General features: G+C 41.7%; 1 long non-coding RNA gene across 1 annotated transcript; it reads right to left on the minus strand.

Annotated features, from left to right (window-relative positions):
* Positions 1 to 240: 240 nt before the first annotated feature.
* On the minus strand, positions 241 to 13,811 carry LOC143623383 (uncharacterized). Its single transcript, XR_013151883.1, has 3 exons — positions 13,590 to 13,811; positions 1,047 to 1,089; positions 241 to 523 (listed from the first exon to the last, which is right to left on the minus strand). It is a non-coding gene; the product is annotated as an uncharacterized LOC143623383 (long non-coding RNA).
* Positions 13,812 to 14,631: the final 820 nt, after the last annotated feature.

Consider the following 14,631-nt stretch of genomic DNA (forward strand, 5'->3'; position numbering starts at 1 on the left):
CCTGCAAAAGGAATGTAAGAAGGTGTGTAAGATAGATTGGTCAATCCAACAATCAAAAGCTTTACCATGTTTTATCTACAGATGATGTATGAAAAAATAATTGATCACAAAAAAACCATTTGATCATGTAACTACATCGAATACTTGGTGGGCTTCAAAAAAGCAAAACCATAAAAAAAACTAAATAAACCAAGCTAACGCAAAAAGATCTACCGATGTTAAAAACGAATGAAACCAAAAAAATATGCATTAATAAAACTTAAAAAAAAACATATGACTGCACAACAGACTTGAATCTTGAGTGATGGAATTTCATCGAACACACATAACATCATATGCATAGCAAGATTATGCAAATTCGTTTGTTAAAACTTTTTATAACAGGTCCGAATGTAAACAAGTTACCAACCATTAGATTAGCAAAAGGGCAGTCTCTTGTACCAACTCTACCGTCGCCACCTCTACCACCAGCCTTGTACTCATTTGCCTACTTGAATCTTGATAACCATGCAACCTCTCAAAACTGGTTGTGAACATTCCCAAAACAAATTTAAAGAAAGCATTACCATCACCTACTGTTAGCAAGAATGTAACTGAAGAAGTGAGGCATTTCATCGAATAGGTTGCGAACATACCCAAAACAAAGAACAATAAACCAAACCTACTTTTAGCAACACAATAGCATACACCTAAAGAAGTAAGCAAAGAAGAAAGGCATTCCATAGAACATGCTGCAAACATATTCGAAAGAAAGAAAACTTTAGCATTTGGAAGAAGAATTCACCATAACATACTTTTATCTGAGCAAGCATTACCTTTACGAATGAATTCTCTAAGTTTATGCCAATACGAATCAAATAAAACTAAAACGAAATTGCACTCATAGAAACGCGAGAAGATAGAGTTGCAACAGAAGATGATATCACCTAAACCTAGCAGCATACAAAAACAAACCCAAAACTCACAACAATCAGAGCTGCAAAAAACATTAAAAATGCCCTAAAAATTAAAACCCAAAATATAACAAATAAAAGAACATTACATACCGCAATCGACTCATGAGAGCTCGATCAAGCTCCATATCCACTTCTGTACAAATATACATGAGATCAAAATACCTTAAATCAGATTACCTCAGATGACAAATGACTCAAATCATACACAACAAACAACCAATACACACATTGAAACAAATAAAATTTTTTAATCTCTCAGATTGAATGATTGGATTTAATTTTTAGTCTATACTCATTTCATGTATATTGTGTTTGATTATTAGCATTATGCAGTTCGAGATGCGCATGATGGCATGGGATTGATAATGGAACTTACAAAGGTGTCCAAAGATCTAATGGCATGATCCAAAGATGTAACGGCAATCGATCATTTTGCTGACTTCGTTGTTAGGTGTTCGTATTGTTTATTCACTTACGGTACATATAGATTAATCAGATGTTATAACTTTTAGTGGCTACTACTTGAACCTAATTGGTGAAGAACAGTTCTGATGGCTTCTACTTGAACCTAATTGGTGAAGAACAGTTGTTATGCATGTTAGGTGTTTGTTGAAATGCATCACAAACATAAGGTAGAATATCTAATGTATTTTTATACTAAAACTTTTGTCAATTATATAACAGTAATTTCCGTTGTCAAATCCAGATAAGAAACAGGGAAAATGGGACAATTTTGGATAATCAGGCTTGAGTTCAGGATTGTCTAAATCCAACCAAAACCCGAGTCGTTGTCATCCCTATTGAACACAAACAATTAACTGAACACCTCACATGCTACAAATAAGCAATGAACATGTTTAAATGGGACATTTTTGGGTAATCCGTCAACCCGAACCCGAGTAATTGGCATCCCTATATAACAGAAACGATCTACAGAACACCTAAGATGCAACAAATAAGCAATGAACATGTAAAATGACGACATACATTTCATCATACACTTGGTGAGCAACTGTAAGGCCCGGTTACTGGTGCACTACTTTGGACGTTGGATTTACTCATAAACACAGTTTTAAATAACATAGTTAATTAAAACTTTACGTGAAAAATAAAACTTTCATTAAACATTCATAACAATTCATAACTTGTCCTAATCAAACATCTTTGTCTTTCAATTATAAACATTAATCATAAAAACATCTTGAGTCTTCAGATGTCAGTCTTTTATTCTTCTACCATGTGTCCCGCTCAAGCTAGCTGCCTCATTCTACTCACCTACGTGCATACCAAAAGTCAGTTACGTTGAGTGAGTTCTAGTTAATACAAGTAGCATACAATACATCCATACACATACTTATATACGCACCCGAAGGTACATATACATACATAGTTCCTTAACTTTCTTCATACATTCATACATTCATACTTTCATTCTTTCCTTTTATACATACACATATACATATACCTCGTCATATAACCTTCGCAGATATTATTAGGGTCTGCTTCCTACATTCGCAGATATTATTAGGGTCTGTTCCCTACATTCGCAGATATTGTTAGTGTGACACCCGGTAATTTCCCAATCCTATAAACTAAGTAATCAACCTAATAATTAGGTGATTGTAAATATTATGCGCGCTATGTTAGAATCAGCGCGGGCATTTGTTATATGCGCCGTGCGCAAGCGCGCCATGTTAGAATCAGCGCGGGCATTTGTTATATGCGCCGTGCGCGAGCGCGCCATGTTAGAATCAGCGCGGGCATTTGTTATATGCGCCGTGCGCGAGCGCGCCATGTTAGAATCAGCGCGGGCATTTGTTATATGCGCCGTGCGCAAGCGCGCCATGTTAGTCAGCGCGGGCATATTATGTGCGCCCTGCGCGAGCGCACCATGTTAAGAACCAGCGTAGGCATATATTATATGCGCCATGCGCGAATGTTTTGGCTTTATGCTTTCATGTAACTTAACGTTATGTTGTCTAATGGGTTGACCATCCCGCATGATGCTAAGGCGGGTGCATCCTAAATCGTTTATGCGCGTGCGGAAGGGAACTAACCTCCCAGCATGGCGGGAACATTGAGAGCTAGTTTGTCTGAAGCTCCAAGATGGAATTGACTTCAACATGACTGATCACTATGTTGAAATACCAAGACCACCTGGAGAATTTACAAATGAAACTCAATGTCCCTAACTGCGAGAAGGTTACGCACCTACCCGCAGCAAAGAAATGTCCTTCACGCAGAAAGCTATGCGCACAAAGTGATACGCGCAGAACACTTAGTCTATTCTCCAGATGTAAGGAGATTACTCCCGCCCAAAAGGAAACAGTAGGGTGTTTCAGAGATTTTCCACTTTTTACTGTACACTGACAAAAGTACCTGAAAAAGCATACTGTAACATGAAAAGTCAACTGTCAGCCACCCTACTCCCACCAACCACAGACCTGCATGTCCTGACCAAATCAAATCAAAATCTTTTATCCACTACTCCACTTTTAAATAAACAATAATAATTTCCATACTTTATCATCATTACACCTAGATATGAAAAGATTACAATCCCCTAAAGCAAGGGATTGTGTTCCCTTGAGTTTGCCTATAAATATGTAACCTAAATTATCACCCAAACACACCTCAAACTTCTCCCTTAAGAACTGCAAACTTGCACTAATCATCTCCCAAGCATCCATTGTTTTCATTTCCGATCCTGTTACTAGGTAAGCCGAGATTATAACCTTGAGATCTACTTTCCAACCCTTATATTCTCCTATTTCTTGATCTTAATATATATACTTCTTGTTATTTAATCGTATTCTAGACCTTCAAATCAAAGGCCAACACCAAGAAAACCCGAATCTCGATTAATCCCTTAACAAGAACCACAGGTGAGTCTCACAGCCCCTATTTTTCACTGTTTTCACTATTTTTAAACTGTTTCCGGGGCGAGGGACACGTACTTAAATAATGTTTTATCATGGTATACTTACAAGCTATGCAAGCGATTATGTGTTTAAATTATGTTTCATGATGAGCAATGCAAACGGGTATCTATGATTTACGATGTATGTGCGCCAGAACTCGAGTAAGTGATCACTTTACCATTGGAAATCTAAGGGTAGGGACTGCTGGTTTGATCCGCCCACTCGTAGGGGTCGCACCTCTTACACAGACGAGTGCCTAGTATGGTCATGGGGCAGTACTATGGGATTGAGCCCGCTCGTAGAGGTCGCTCCTCTTACGCAGACGAGCGCCTTGTTTTCCGGCACAACGTCCGCGCGTAACCCGCGGGACAGTATTGCAGTATTATTCGCTCGTAGTGGCAGCACCACTTACACAGACGAGCACGATTTTTCAGAAGTGTCCGCGCGTAACTCGCGGGACGGCATTACTTGTTTCGCTCGTAGTGGCAGCGCCACTTACACAGACGAGCACAGTTCCCAGAAATGTTCGCGCGTAACCCGCGGAACGATTTTATCAGAATATGTTGATAGAACTATGTTTTACCAAGCATGTGTTATAATGATGCTATCAGAATTATGTTTCAGAATGATTTTTATCAAGATTATGATACAATACGATTTATCAAGTTACTAAAACTTGTGAACTCACTCAGTTTATACTGATTCAAATGTTTTACGTGTCTTTCAGGAGATAACTAGGTAGCGCATGGAGTCACACTTAGAGCACCTCACGCTGAACATCTAAAACTAGCTTTTTGGAAGATTTTAGTTCTATCCCTTTGATGCGCGTGATTGTTCTCGCCGCGCAAGGGGATATGGCGTGGAAATCTTCAACAGTTTTTATACTTGAATGATTTTACGTAATTTTTAAACAATGTAATGTATTTGTATTAAACATTTCATGCGCAATGAAAATCTTATCTTGAATGTTTGCAATGGCCCGTGCTTAAGTATCAATCCCCACTCGCGCGCGCCCGGCTTTTTCCGCCGTTCAGGGCCGGGTGTGACAGATTGGTATCAGGCGATCGCGACGCATGAGGCCAGCAAGGCCGAATCAAGTCAGGGTCGTCGGAACGAGACCCCAGAACCCGAATCAGGAGCCTTGGACAAAGGATGCTCCTATAAGACATTTATGGCCTGTAGGCCTTGGCCATTCAAGGGTACCGAAGGGGCCATTGGGCTCTACAACTGGATTGACAAGATGGAGACAGTTCTCTCCATCAGCAGATGTAGTGAGAACCAGAAGGTCCTTTACGCGACCTGCATGTTCCAAGAAGCAGCTTCGTCTTGGTGGAAGCTTCAAGTGAAGACTTTGGGGTGAGAAGTTGCTCTTCACAAGACCTGGGAAGAACTGAAGGAAATGATGATGAGAAAGTTCTGCTCTCGCGCAGAAATCCAGAGTCTGCAGCAGGAATTCTTGAACCACACCATGGTAGGAACGGATATCGACGCCTACAACAACCGGTTCAATGAGCTTTGCCAGTTGGTGCCAGACATGGCAAACACGGAGGAAAAGAAGATCGAGAGGTATATTTTTGGGTTACCTCCTGTTGTTAGGGTTCCGCTCAACGCCGCAGCGCCTCCAACCTTTGATGAGGCGGTAGCGCGGGCCATCACCCTTACAAGGGATACGGTCCGTGCGGGTATGTTGACTACGCGCGGAAGCGAGCAGCGAACCTCTGACTCCAAGAGGAAATGGAACTCTCACCACCGAGGGTCCGACTCCAAGCAGCCACCGTTCAAGAAGCAGGAGAGCGCAAAGGTTTACGCGATCCAAGCCGCAGAGCCATCAAGGAAAGGATACAGCGGGCCTTACCCATGGTGCAACAAATGCAAGTTTCACCACGAGGGTGAATGCGCGAGCATCTCGTGCGCCAAATGTAACAGGCCAGGGCACAAGAAGGTGAATTGCCGTGCTAAAGAAGCTGGAGCCAGTGACAACTGCTACGCATGCGGAAAGCTAGGGCATTTTAGTCGGGATTGCCCGCAAAAGGGAAACCAAGCTCGCGGGAGAGCTTTGGTGATCGGCGCGGGCGAAGCTAAAGAAGAGCCGAATGTGGTAACCGGTACGTTTTTGCTTAACGGCCATTTTGCATCTGTTTTATTTGATACTGGCGCTGACCTAAGTTTTATATCCGCTGAGTTTAAAAACTCCCTAGGCCTAGCAAGCAGTAGGCTAGACACGCCTTATACTATAGAACTAGCCAATGGTAGGCAGTTATGCGCGAATGAAAGAACTGAACAATGTGTAATAGTCATGGGAGGTCACGGGTTCAATATTAACTTGTTGCCAATAGACTTGGGAAGTTTTGACATTGTGGTAGGTATGGATTGGTTAGTCGGGAACCACGCAGAGGTTATTTGCCATGAGAAGCAGGTTCGGATCCCACTGTTGAACGGAGAAACCTTGGTAATTCAAGGGGAAAGAAGGGGAGTTGCGACGAAACTGATTTCGTGCCTAAAGGCGCGCAAGTGCCTAAGGAAAGGGTGCTACGCCTTCCTGGCGCATGTAGTAGAAAAGAAAGGAGATGAGCGAAGAATTGAAGACTTACCAGTAGTGCGCGAATTTCCAGAAGTTTTTCCTGAAGATTTGCCCGGATTACCGCCGCCGCGACAAGTCGAATTTCGTATTGATTTAGTCCCAGGAGCTGCGCCAGTAGCTCGAGCGCCTTATCGATTAGCTCCATCTGAGATGCAAGAGCTATCCAATCAGTTACAGGAACTATTGGATAAGGGTTTCATACGCCCAAGCTTTTCACCTTGGGGAGCTCCAGTACTGTTTGTTAAGAAGAAGGATGGTTCCTTCCGGATGTGTATTGACTACAGGGAGCTGAACAAGCTGACAGTCAAGAATCGGTACCCCTTACCGAGGATTGACGACTTATTTGACCAGTTGCAGGGATCCAGTTATTATTCGAAGATAGATCTACGGTCAGGATACCACCAACTTAGGGTCCATGAGGAAGATGTGCCGAAAACAGCCTTCCGAACTAGATACGGCCATTATGAGTTCTTAGTGATGCCTTTCGGGCTAACTAATGTGCCGGCTGTGTTCATGGATCTGATGAACCGCGTGTGCAAACCATACTTGGACAAGTTTGTGATTGTGTTTTTAGATGATATTCTGATTTACTCTCGGACCAAGGCCGAGCATGAGCAACACCTGAGATTGATTTTGGAATTGTTGAGGAAAGAAAAGTTGTATGCGAAGTTTTCCAAGTGCGAGTTTTGGCTTAGAGAAGTTCACTTTCTCGGTCACGTTGTAAACGAGAAAGGAATACACGTTGATCCTTCCAAAGTCAAGGCCATCGAAAACTGGGAAGCGCCAAAAACCCCAACTGAGGTGAGGCAATTCCTAGGACTAGCTGGCTACTATCGACGCTTCATTGAGAACTTCTCCAAGATAGCTCTACCTCTGACCGCGCTAACTCAGAAAGACAAGAAGTTTGTTTGGGGCGAAAATCAAGAAGCAGCATTTCAGATGTTAAAACAGAAGTTATGTAGTACGCCAATTTTGTCTTTACCCGAGGGGACGGATGACATCGTCGTTTACTGCGACGCTTCACATCAGGGACTCGGATGTGTCCTTATGCAGCGAGACAAAGTCATAGCGTATGCCTCGCGCCAACTCAAGACCAATGAAAAGAACTATACAACGCATGATCTGGAACTTGGAGCGGTTGTCTTCGCGCTAAAGATTTGGCGCCATTACCTCTATGGTACAAAGTGTGTAATCTTTACGGATCACAAGAGCCTTCAACATATATTTGATCAAAAGGATTTAAACATGAGGCAACGAAGATGGGTGGAACTGTTGAATGATTATGATTGTGAAATAAAGTATCATCCTGGAAAGGCGAATGTGGTAGCAGACGCGCTAAGTAGGAAGGAGCGAATAAAAACGCTACGAGTCAAGGCTCTAAGATTGACCATTCACGCAGATCTCTCTACCCGCATCCGAGATGCTCAGCAAGAAGCCTTGAAACCAGAGTTTGTTAAAAACGAATCCCTTGGGGGTATGATTAAGGATTTGGAGCTCAAAGAGAACGACACTCGATATTTTGCTAACCGCATATGGGTCCCTCACAAGGGAGGATTGCGCGAGCAAGTATTAAACGAAGCTCACAAGACGCGATATTCCGTACATCCTGGCGCAGACAAGATGTACCAAGATGTTAAAGCACTGTACTGGTGGCCCAATCTTAAAGGCGCCATCGCAACGTATGTCAGTAAGTGCCTGACGTGTTCGAAGGTGAAGGCTGAATACCAGAAACCATCAGGGTTGCTTCAACAGCCAGAAATTCCTATGTGGAAGTGGGAACAAATCTCTATGGACTTCATCACCAAACTGCCAAGGACACCTGGGGGTTATGACACGATCTGGGTTATTGTGGATCGGCTAACTAAGTCAGCGCACTTCCTGCCGATCAAGGAAACCGATAAGATGGAAAAGTTAGCCCGATTGTATATTCGAGAAGTAGTTTCAAAACATGGAGTCCCGGTGTCCATCATTTCTGATAGAGATAGTCGGTTCACCTCAAGATTTTGGAGATCGTTACAAGGGGCTTTAGGTACTCGTCTTGACATGAGTACGGCATATCATCCCCAAACAGATGGACAAAGCGAACGAACAATCCAGACATTGGAAGATATGCTACGCGCATGCGCAATCGATTTCGGAGGTAGCTGGGATACTCATCTCCCATTGGTTGAATTTTCCTACAACAACAGTTATCACACAAGCCTCAAGGCTGCGCCGTTTGAAGCTTTGTATGGGCGCAAGTGTAGATCCCCACTGTGCTGGGCTGAAGTGGGTGACAAGCAAATGACTGGTCCAGAATTGATCCAAGAAACAACAGACAAGATCTTTCTGATACGGGATCGCCTTAAGACAGCGCGCGACAGACAGAAGAGCTACGCAGATGTGCGAAGGAAACCGTTGGAGTTTCAAGTAGGGGATAAAGTACTTTTGAAAGTCTCTCCATGGAGAGGAGTCCCCCGTTTCGGCAAGCGAGGAAAGTTGAATCCGCGCTACATTGGACCATTTGAGATCCTGGAAAGGATCGGTCCGGTTGCTTATAAACTCCGTTTACCCGCCGAACTCGGTGGAGTTCATGATACGTTCCATGTATCCAACCTCAAAAAGTGCTTATCTAACGAAACGTTGATTTTGCCGTTGGAAGAGATTCACATCGACAAACAACTGCACTTCGTAGAAGAACCTATAGCAGTAACCGATTGGAAAGAACAAAAGTTACGCAGAAGCAGAATCAAGTTAGTAAAGGTTCAATGGAACTCGAGGCGTGGGCCTGAATTCACTTGGGAAAGAGAAGACCAGATGCGCATGAAATACCCACACCTCTTTCAGAACATGGCTTCTGCCAGCAACGTCTCCTAAATTTCGGGACGAAATTCTCTTAACAGGGGGAAAATGTGACACCCGGTAATTTCCCAATCCTATAAACTAAGTAATCAACCTAATAATTAGGTGATTGTAAATATTATGCGCGCTATGTTAGAATCAGCGCGGGCATTTGTTATATGCGTCGTGCGCAAGCGCGCCATGTTAGAATCAGCGCGGGCATTTGTTATATGCGCCGTGCGCGAGCGCGCCATGTTAGAATCAGCGCGGGCATTTGTTATATGCGCCGTGCGCAAGCGCGCCATGTTAGTCAGCGCGGGCATATTATGTGCGCCCTGCGCGAGCGCACCATGTTAAGAACCAGCGTAGGCATATATTATATGCGCCATGCGCGAATGTTTTGGCTTTATGCTTTCATGTAACTTAACGTTATGTTGTCTAATGGGTTGACCATCCCGCATGATGCTAAGGCGGGTGCATCCTAAATCGTTTATGCGCGTGCGGAAGGGAACTAACCTCCCCGCATGGCGGGAACATTGAGAGCTAGTTTGTCTGAAGCTCCAAGATGGAATTGATTTCAACATGACTGATCACTATGTTGAAATACCAAGACCACCTGGAGAATTTACAAATGAAACTCAATGTCCCTAACTGCGAGAAGGTTACGCACCTACCCGCAGCAAAGAAATGTCCTTCACGCAGAAAGCTATACGCACAAAGTGATACGCGCAGAACACTTAGTCTATTCTCCAGATGTAAGGAGATTACTCCCGCCCAAAAGGAAACAGTAGCGTGTTTCAGAGATTTTCCACTTTTTACTGTACACTGACAAAAGTACCTGAAAAAGCATACTGTAACATGAAAAGTCAACTGTCAGCCACCCTACTCCCACCAACCACAGACCTGCATGTCCTGACCAAATCAAATCAAAATCTTTTATCCACTACTCCACTTTTAAATAAACAATAATAATTTCCATACTTTATCATCATTACACCTAGATATGAAAAGATTACAATCCCCTAAAGCAAGGGATTGTGTTCCCTTGAGTTTGCCTATAAATATGTAACCTAAATTATCACCCAAACACACCTCAAACTTCTCCCTTAAGAACTGCAAACTTGCACTAATCATCTCCCAAGCATCCATTGTTTTCATTTCCGATCCTGTTTCTAGGTAAGCCGAGATTATAACCTTGAGATCTACTTTCCAACCCTTATATTCTCCTATTTCTTGATCTTAATATATATACTTCTTGTTATTTAATCGTATTCTAGACCTTCAAATCAAAGGCCAACACCAAGAAAACCCGAATCTCGATTAATCCCTTAACAAGAACCACAGGTGAGTCTCACAGCCCCTATTTTTCACTGTTTTCACTATTTTTAAACTGTTTCCGGGGCGAGGGACACGTACTTAAATAATGTTTTATCATGGTATACTTACAAGCTATGCAAACGATTATGTGTTTAAATTATGTTTCATGATGAGCAATGCAAACGGGTATCTATGATTTACGATGTATGTGCGCCAGAACTCGAGTAAGTGATCACTTTACCATTGGAACTCTAAGGGTAGGGACTGCTGGTTTGATCCGCCCACTCGTAGGGGTCGCACCTCTTACACAGACGAGTGCCTAGTATGGTCATGGGGCAGTACTATGGGATTGAGCCCGCTCGTAGAGGTCGCTCCTCTTACGCAGACGAGCGCCTTGTTTTCCGGCACAACGTCCGCGCGTAACCCGCGGGACGGTATTGCAGTATTATTCGCTCGTAGTGGCAGCACCACTTACACAGACGAGCACGATTTTTCAGAAGTGTCCGCGCGTTACCCGCGGGACGGCATTACTTGTTTCGCTCGTAGTGGCAGCGCCACTTACACAGACGAGCACAGTTCCCAGAAATGTTCGCGCGTAACCCGCGGAACGATTTTATCAGAATATGTTGATAGAACTATGTTTTACCAAGCATGTGTTATAATGATGCTATCAGAATTATGTTTCAGAATGATTTTTATCAAGATTATGATACAATACGATTTATCAAGTTACTAAAACTTGTGAACTCACTCAGTTTATACTGATTCAAATGTTTTACGTGTCTTTCAGGAGATAACTAGGTAGCGCATGGAGTCACACTTAGAGCACCTCACGCTGAACATCTAAAACTAGCTTTTTGGAAGATTTTAGTTCTATCCCTTCGATGCGCGTGATTGTTCTCGCCGCGCAAGGGGATATGGCGTGGAAATCTTCAACAGTTTTTATACTTGGATGATTTTACGTAATTTTTAAACAATGTAATGTATTTGTATTAAACATTTCATGCGCAATGAAAATCTTATCTTGAATGTTTGCAATGGCCCGTGCTTAAGTATCAATCCCCACTCGCGCGCGCCCGGCTGTTTCCGCCGTTCAGGGCCGGGTGTGACAGTTAGGGTCTGTTCCCTACGTTCGCAGATATTGTTAGGGTCTGTTCCCTTCGTTCGCAGATATTATTAGGGTCTGTTCCCTTTGTTCGCAGATATTATTAGGGTCTGTTCCCTTCGTTCGCAGATATTATTAGGGTGTGTTCCCTTTTTAACCATTCCTTACATATCTTTTTTTATAATTAATCATACTTTGATACATACTCATCACATACATACTTTTATACACACATCATTCATACATAATATTTAACAATCATATCTTTAATCTGTCACCTGAAGGTACATGCAATATCCGAAGATCGTTCATGCGCCGTCAAGCATTCATTCATTCATTAATCATATAAGACATACACTTACTACTTAAGGTAAGTGTATTAACTAATCACATCGAGTATGCACACAATCCCGAAAACATAACAAGGAATGGGGCTAGAAACTCACCTGAATGCTGTTACGTTCACCGTTTACGATTATTCCTCTCTTTAGCTATGCGCGATTAACTGTATAACAACTACACGTATCAATTAACTATCACTACCCGTATCGCATTTCTAATTCAATTATAACCCTCAACAAATGGGGGTCCGGGGGCAGCGCCCCTGGCAGCGGGATTCTAACGGCGGCAGCCCCTAGCAGGGTCCAAGGGGCAGAGCCCCTGGCTGGGGTTAAGCTGGCAGGTCAGCTTGGAAAAATTTTATTTCATTAAATGTTCTTAACAAAATTTTCATTAGGATTTTAAATTATTATCTAATTCGCTAACTCGTTCGCGATAACGAATGGCCTTTGATTAAGCCTGATTCGTTACCTTGATTCGTTATCTTAACATGGCCTGGTTCGTTATCCTAATTCGTTATCATATCCGAACGAATGAGCATATAACGAATGACCTGATTCGTTATCGAAGGGATAGATAACGAATTAAGGGTTCATTCGTTATCAAGTCACATGAATGTGTCACATTCGTTATAACAGCGTAACGAATGATCAATCATAACGAATGATCAACAGTGCTTATCCAGACTTTGACTCAGGGGTCAAAGTCAAAATCGTCAAGAACACGAAATGGTCAACATAAGCCAGATCTGCAATTAAACCTTCGATTCTTAACGAAACAACAATAATTCGGTACCATTGAACTCATATTCACAGCGCCAACAAACCCCAATCCATCAATCATCCAAATATTAGGTTTACATGGTGCCTTTTACACCTCTATACATACGGCTTATAAATCAATCGATTAACCCCTCAAATATTAACGAATTTCAGTGAGGTTTGTTGCGTTGAATTCGTTTTTACCATTTAAACATGGATCTGAGATTGTTAAACCAAACCGAACTTAAATGAACAAATTTCCATTATAAACGTACCTTAAACGAGTAGATTTACGAACACGTTCTAGTCTTGATTTTGTTTTGGTTCGTCACAACGTCCTAGCAACAACGGGTTCGGGTTTCACCTTCGGATCTTGGTTCGAGATTTAGGATGATGTTTGTGTGTGTTTTTCAAGGTGTAGGCTATGGTGTAGAGATGGATAAAAATAGAAAGATTTAGGATTTACGGGGTATTTATACTCCCTTAAGCCCATGGACCTAAGGCACATTCCATCCTTTATTCCCTCTTTTACAGTCCAAGCCCACCCTCTTATAGTTTATTATCTAAACCGATACACGACACATTTTTGAAATAAACGAAATTCTCTTTTATTATTATAACTAGAAGTAGGATGTTACAACAACAAAGAAAAAAAAAATCAATAGCATACAACCACTACAAACAACTACAGAAAATGTTCAGAGATAAAAATAAAAGTCCCCTACAACATGCATTTGTTCCAACCAAAAGAAAAGTTACTTTGAAGAAAATTGAGCAAGTTGAAATTACCTTTAGGTGTTCATCTGGTCCAATGAAGACAACATTATCTTGGCTGCTCGATAGACGATGGTGAGACAATATGTCCTGGTTGTTTAACATATGTTTGAAAATCCTACAAGTGGGTATAGAAATAAAGATAAAGAAGAAGAATATAGAAGTGAAGGGGTACATGATACGTGTAATGGTAAAGACATGTGTATGACAACAAAACTCAATAAATAGCGTACAACAAAAAAAAACAATAAGAACAAAATGGGGAAGCACCATCCTCCCAGTTATATAATTATATAAATGTGTCCTTACCAAAAATAGCAAATCAATTCAGAATTTTGTGGGATTTCCTCTCCACTAAAAAGAAACTAATTACTTAATCCACATAAACTATCGAACTCATAAGTCATAACACCAATTAAAAGCTTCACGGTTGTCTCAATCATCTAATCGACAGAAGACCACCGACTTGCTGCGGTGAGTCGGTGACTGAACTGACTGTGCCGCTATTCTTTCAAAATAAGGTACGGCCGATACAATTTTGTTGCTTTCTCATACTAAATATTTAATCAAAACTGATAATGTAAACATGCGTCATGGAGTTGTAAAGAGAGGTTATATTGAACATAATCTAGAATTATGGATGAGATCGGCACAATACCCGTATCTATACCCAAAAGTACATGTACCATATAGTACCCGTACTTAAAATCAGTAAATTTTGGTACCCATACCTGTACCCGAATTATATGGTACGGGTATGGGTATGGGTATGGGTACGGGTACGGGTACATGTACTTTGGACACGGTACTCGCTTTGTTACCTCTTTGTTCTTTTTTTTTTGAAAATATCCACTAAACTAGGTATCGGTAACTGTACGATACCCACAATCAACTATCTATAATACCAAAACCGTAATACGTTAACCAAAACTAAAAATGAAACAAATCAGCGATAATATAAAATCTATTCCCTTTTCCTTTTCTTAGTTTATTGCTTCCTCAATTTTTATAGAAAATCTTGAGAGAAAGTTAATACATGTTATTTAATTATACACAC

This window comes from Bidens hawaiensis, unplaced genomic scaffold (genome assembly GCF_021521415.1).
Source record: "Bidens hawaiensis isolate Kalapana, Puna unplaced genomic scaffold, B.hawaiensis_p1.1 tig00003430_1, whole genome shotgun sequence".
Lineage (NCBI taxonomy): Eukaryota > Viridiplantae > Streptophyta > Magnoliopsida > Asterales > Asteraceae > Bidens > Bidens hawaiensis.